This window comes from Bison bison, unplaced genomic scaffold, assembly GCF_000754665.1.
Source record: "Bison bison bison isolate TAMUID 2011002044 unplaced genomic scaffold, Bison_UMD1.0 scf7180017864349, whole genome shotgun sequence".
Lineage (NCBI taxonomy): Eukaryota > Metazoa > Chordata > Mammalia > Artiodactyla > Bovidae > Bison > Bison bison.
In genome coordinates this window covers 1,434,652-1,441,238 of record NW_011494921.1, presented here as the reverse complement: position 1 = coordinate 1,441,238, position 6,587 = coordinate 1,434,652, and the positions used below count along the sequence as shown (strand labels likewise).

General features: G+C 49.6%; 1 non-coding gene across 1 annotated transcript; it reads left to right on the top strand.

Moving 5' to 3' along the window:
- Positions 1–4,833: 4,833 nt before the first annotated feature.
- TRNAC-GCA lies at positions 4,834–4,904 on the top strand. Its single transcript has one exon. It is a non-coding gene; the product is annotated as a tRNA-Cys (tRNA).
- Positions 4,905–6,587: the final 1,683 nt, after the last annotated feature.

Here is a 6,587-nt window from a genome sequence, read left to right as displayed (position 1 = left end):
TGTCCCTTCAGTCGGCTCCCACTCTGTGACCCCATGGACCGTAGCCCGCCAGGCTCCTCTCTTCATGGGATTCTCCAGGCAAGAGCACCGGAGCTGGTTGCCATGCCCTCCTTCGGGGGATCTTCCCATCTAAGAACAGAGCTCCATCTCTTAGGTCTCCTGCGTTGGCAGCTGGGTTCTTTACCAACAGCGCAGTGTGGGAAGCCCAAACACCTAATAAACAGTATTCTTAGCACCTGCAGAGTACAGATACCTAAGTGAACAGAACCCGGGCCTCCAGAGCGGGCTTTCCGCGGGCAGGCGGGCTCCGCGCAGCCTCTCTTGTCCTTCCGCTCACTCCATGGCCTCCCCTGCCCTGGCCAATCGTCTCTCCAGGCCGTGCCTCTCCGTCTCTGGACTTGCTTTGCCTCTACCGCCGACTGGGTCCCGCTGGGCGCGGTGCAGCTCCCAGCCCCGGGCCGCGCAGCAGGGCCGAGCCCCCTCCGCGCACAAGGCCGCCCCGGGTGGGCACAGGCGGCCAGCCACTCCGGCCTCGCCCATACCTCCCGGCCCTCTGCGTGGACCGAGCGGGGGAGGGTTTATTTTCCGGTGGAAATGAGTGATGGCACTGCCTTCGGAGAGGGGCCACCGTCCCCCGGGGCTCTAAATAAAGTGCGCTCTTGCTTATAAACGAGCCCGTCCAGGTCCTGCTTGACGGGACCCACTGTTTTCAGCTACCCAGCCCCCCGGGGGCGGTGACGCTTCCCTCGTCCTGCTTCTGCATTTCCAGCTCCCACCCCTCCGGTCCTTGGGAGGAGGAGGCACTCTGTGGAGCCCCAGGCTGCCCAGGCCTGAGGACGGGCTCCGGGTGGGGTCACACCTGACCTGAAGGCACAACGTCCCTCTCTCTCAGGAGAGGGGGCTCCTCACCCAGGAGCCTGGGCGCTCCCACCCGGCCCGCTGGGTCCTGTGATTAACGGCCCAAACCACAGGCATGTCTCCGCATGTTGTTTTTTTGGACGTTTTTTTCCTGCTGTGAACTAGAAAAGGACCTCGAGCCTGGGAGATAAGAGAATTCATTTTATAAGCAGCAGGCCTCTGGGAGCAGATGTGACGGCATGATGGGAGAATCGACAGGTCAGAACACTTGCTTGAGAAGCCAACCAGGCCGTGTCTCCGAGCAGGTGTGGGTTTGCTCACGTTCAGGAGCCAAACGTGCCCCGTTACTGCATCGCTTCTTCTAAATCAAAGTAAACGTGACCTTGAGCCTCCGCTTGACAAGGGCGGTGAGAAGTTCACTACTAGCCCGGGTGTGGGCCGCCCCTCTGCCTCCCCGAGGGGATGAGAGTCTGTCCGGAAAAGGTGGGGAGAGGCCTCAGCTTTTCCGTCGCCAGTGACGGTGCCCTGGCCGCTCCCTGCCTGCTGTCGCAGCCGCGGGGTCCTCAGCGGGGCCGCCGCGTCCTTCCTGACCAGAGCTGCGCGCAGAGGTCTTCCGCCTGACGGCCAGCGCCTTCTGTCCTATCGGAACATCCGCCTGGGTGCCGCGTGGGGAGGGGCCGGGAGAGGAATGCACCCCGCTGGGCTCCGGAAATCTAACTCGGGGGTCCCGGCCACTCCTCCTTTCCTCAGCGCCCTCAGTCTCTGGGCGGAGGAGTAATGGTCCCCGGGCCTTCCCACGTGCGCTCGTGGTAAAGAACCCGCCTGCCAGTGCAGGTTGACTGAGACTTGGGTTCGATTCCTGAGGAGAGCAGGGCAACCCACTCCAGCATTCTTGCCTGGAGGATCCCATGGACAGAGGGGCCTGGCGGGCCACAGTCCGTGGGGCATAAATCGTCGGACACGACTAAAGTGACTTAGCATGCACACGAGATGCCCTCATTCTACTTTCGACCTGGAAGTCCTCCATGTGCGTCTAATTCTGACTCCCATACCTGGGTGGAGGACAGTCTCTCTTGCTCTCCAGGGTGACTCCTCGAGATATCTGGGCCTGACCCTGTTCCATTCCTCAGCACCAAGTTCAGAAACATCCCTGGACCAGGCTGTGCTAACCTGGATCTGAGGATGCCATACAGCACCCTGTGTGACTCTGAGGTGGGTCGGGGCCCCCGGCACAGGGAAGCCAGTCTCCAGACATACCCAGGTTAGGCTACCTGCGCCCTGCCATAGCCATATGTAAATGGTTAGGTTTCCAGAAGGTCTCACGTGACCCTCATTCTCTCAGACCAAAGGTGCACACCTTTCCCCCATGAGGACCTAATGATCTAGAGCTGGTCTGGCCATTTAAATCTAACTGATGTAAAATCACGTTGAGGATTCATCTGCTGCGTGGCACTAGCTGCATTTCAAGTGCTCAGAAGTCGTGTGTGGGTAGCGGTGCCGTATGCTCGCCGGCACCAGCCATCATCTCCACCTTCTGTGGGACAGCGTTGATCTCGAAGGTTGTGCCTGTGTCATTGATGTTATTCAGTTGCAATGTTGTGTCTGACTCTGTGACCGCGTGGACTGCAGCATGCCAGGCTCCCGGTTCTTCTCTGTCTCCTGGAGCTTGCTCAGATTCGTGTCCGTTGAGTTTGTGATGCTGCCTATCTTATCCTCTGTCACCCTCTTCCTGTTCTCAGTCTTTCCCAGCATTAGGGTCTTTTCCAATGAGTGGGCTTTTCGCATCAGGTGGTCAAAATATTGGAGCTTCAACTTCAGCATCAGTCTTTTCAATGAATATTCAGGGCTGATTTCCTTTAGGATGGACTGGTTGGATCTCCTTGCAGTCCAAGGGACTCTCAAGAATCTTCTCCAGCACCACAACTCAAAAACATCACTTCTTTGGCATTTAGCCTTCTTTGTGGTTCAACTCTCACATCCGTACATGACTGCTGGAAAGACCATAGCTTTAACTAGACGGACCTTTGTCGGCAAAGTAACGTCTCTGCCTTTTAATATGCTGGCTGGGTTTGTCATAGCTTTTCTGCCAAGGAACGTATGTCTTTTAATTTCGTGTCTTTGATAGCATATCTGATTTCCCACAGGTCTCCTAGCTAGGTTGACCTCCTTGATCCTCTAGAGATGAAATCCTGTTGCAATCATACAACCATCTCTGTATCTCTTCTGGTCTGAAGTCTGTGAGCCTGTGTTAACATTTGCCACCAAAACATCATGCTTCATTTTTTGAGCACTGGCTCTTCTGACATTTTTGCCAAGTTTATATTTTATGCGTTGTATTTCCTTTCTCAGTCACAGTGACAAATGAAAAATTGTCAAAATTGGAAGAAAAATGTACAAAAACTAAAAGAGAGCTGTTAGAGAGATGCATTAGCTCGAGGTGTGGGTGCTGACTGGGCGACCTCCTGGCCGTTAGACAGCCATGGGGATGAGTTTGGTTATTAATGAGGATATCGTTTATGATAAAAAGGTTGTGACAGCAAGCGTTACAAGCAGTCATTATATGCCAGCGTTGGCTAGACACACGTTAATCGCTGCAGCCAACATAATTGATTTCAATGTCTTCACAGCTTGATACTCAAATAAATTGGTAGTTGATGAAGCCATAGGCTTTGAAGATTTCAATCTAGAGTGAAAAATCTATAGTCCTGGTAGAAGGGCCATCACACTGGGTATTTTTTCCTTTTTCCTGCCTGTGCTGGAGGACTCATCAAAGCATCTCAGATTATAGAAGTTGCCTTCTCCAGGTGATTTTCAGGGAGGCAGACCCTGTTCTAAAAGACTCCTTTCAGCTATTCAATTAAATCCTCCTTGAAATGTATTCTTGTTAGTCAAGTAGCAACATCGTTATTGTGCAGGCAGTTCCCCAAGGATCCCCTTTAAGGGTATTTCTGGGAGTCAGTTCCTTGAAGAGGTAGCTCTTTAAAAGGTATGCTCAGACTCCTAGAATTTCCCTGAAAAACCACAGGAGCGTATTCCTGGCAGGGCTTTGGCATTACAGCGCGTGATGGCCGTGTAACTAATAGCTGCCACCTGTCATCTTATGCAGACAAGTGCTTGCATGCTGTAGGAATTTAAATTGAAATTCAGAAATATGGCTGGTGTGATAATGAAAAGGTTCTGGCAGAAGCGATGTGGAGCCCTTGACAATCACAGTTGAGGAAATCTGCTGAGATGGCTGAAACATCAGTTATGAAATAACCTTCCAACTTGACATTTTTGGAATTTCCTATTTTCCAGCCTTCCAAAAGGGAAGACAGATTGCTCTAGTCATCAGGCGTATCTCTTAGTATGTTCAGTATATTGAGAAGGTACCTCCCAGACAAGAGAGGAGCAAGCGGGTGTGGGTCCTGGTCAAGCTCCACTGTGAAAGCAAACTCTTCTGGCCCAAGTTTCCAGCCTTTTATGAGGCATGAGATGGAGGTTAAATACATTGGATCGATCATTTATTCCTGCATTCGCTCAATTATTTATTTATTCAGTTGATTCTCTGCTTGTAGGAGAGTGGCATTTTCCCTCCCTGACAGCCTGCCTTCCTCTGCTCCTGTCCTCATGAGGAGCATCACTGTTTTTAAACTTTTTAAATGGAATATCTAGGAAGCAAGTTTTTAAAAGATACTGTACATTCTGAATTCATACTGATATTTGCAATTCAGAATTGGGCTTATACAGTTTTTGCTTCTTTGACTTTCCATGTTCTTTTCTCTTATACTGAAAATCTTGCTTCCTAATGACATTAGTATAATTCCTTATTTGTTTTATTCTACAAATACGTTCAAAATATTGGTTCAAAATAACAATACCACATCATTACCAACAGTATGGTTACTGAAAATACTTTTAAGATTTCTTCGGAGGTCTTTTGTTCTGATTTCTGTTTGTTGGTATTTAGGAGTTCATAGGTATATGTATGGGGCTTCCCTGATGGCTCAGTGGTAAAGAATCTGCCTGCAGTGCAGGAGACGCAGGTTCGATCCCTGCTCGGGAAGATCCCCTGGAGGAAGAAATGACTCCCCACTCCAGCATCCTTATCTGGGAAATGCCATGGACAGAAGAGCCTGGCGGGCTCAGTCCATGGGGTTGCAAAGAATCGGACACAACTGAAGGGACTGAGTACACAGGTGTGTGTGTGTGTGTGTATACTTACGTGTGTGTGTATGTGTGTGTGTGTATACTTACGTGTGTGTATGTGTGTGCTGCGGCTGCTGATGAGGCGCTTCAGTCGTGTCCGACTCTATGCGACCCTATGGACAGCAGCCCACCAGGCTCCTCTGTCCACAGGATTCTCTGGGCAAGAGTACAGGAATGGTTGCCATTTCCTTCTCCAGTACACATGTATACATACCATAATATAATAATCGTGTCTTAAAGTCAGTTGCAAAGACGACTCTCCGTGTGATTAACCATTAGGGTCAGTTGTTTCCTTTTACTTTTGAGTTTGTGTTTTTTCCCCATTTTGGTTTAATTTTGCTTTTGTGTTGTTAAATATATACATAGGTAAAGGTCATAACTATAAACCAAGGGATCTTTTAAATTTAATTTTTACACTTTATTGGAGGGTGACCGGTTTATGCCATGTCGGCTTCTGCCCTACTGCAATGGGAATCAGCCGTAGGCACGTGTGTGCCCCGTCCCTCCAGAGCCTCCTGCCCACCTCCTGCCCCGTCCCTTTCTCTGGCAGGCACAGAGCGCGGGCCAGGCTCCCTGCGTCACAGCAGCTTCCCCCGCTGTCTGTTTCACATGTGGCGATCTGTGTGTTCTGGAGCCACTCTCTCAAGCCATCCCACCTACCCTCTCCTTCCCCGCTGGGTCCACAAGTCTTCAAACAAGATATCTCAAGGAAAGTCCAGCTGTCATTCCTGTTCCCTCTCTTATATCCCTGTTCCTATCATAATATGTTTTGGGGGGCTTTGATGTCCCCTTCAGTTTTTTGATATAAGAAAACATGTACCTGAATATATATGAATATATTTTTCATTATTTTCCCTCTTAGAAAAAAAATAATCTATTACATACATTTCTGCAGCTCAGCTGCACCTAGAAACAGCTCCCTCTCCGTGTCAGAAGAGACCCTCCTTCCTTTCTGGCTGCCAGTGTTCTAACATGGGGACTGCTCTAGTGTGCTCGTGTCTGTCCCTATGGATGAACATTTGGGCTATTTCCAGTCTTTGCTTTTATAAATGGTATTATAGTGAAAAGTCTTGTGCATATTCATTTCTTATTTTTGAGAGCAGATCATTGGAATAGGTTCTATAAGCTGAATCAAAAGGTAAATGCATATGGTTTTGCCAGCTGTTGCTAAATGCCCACCTGTAGAGACTGCACTGCTTAGCATTTCCACCAGCAATGAGCTTGTTCTCCCCTCTCCTTTTGGATTTTTGCCTAAGGGAGTGGGAAAATAGTCTATTAGTGAAGCTAAATTTTTATTTCTTTTTCTATAATCTATATACTAAGAATTTAATTCCAAAGGAACAGAACTTCTTTTGGACAGTAGGACCTTTGAGGTTGTCAAAGCAGAAAAATCACCCCGTGTCTACATTCAGTTCAGTTCAGTCGCTCAGTCGTGTCCGACTCTTTGCGACTCCACGAATCGCAGCACGCCAGGCCTCCCTGTCCATCACCAACTCCAGGAGTTCACTCAGACTCATGTCCATCGAGTCAGTGATGCCATC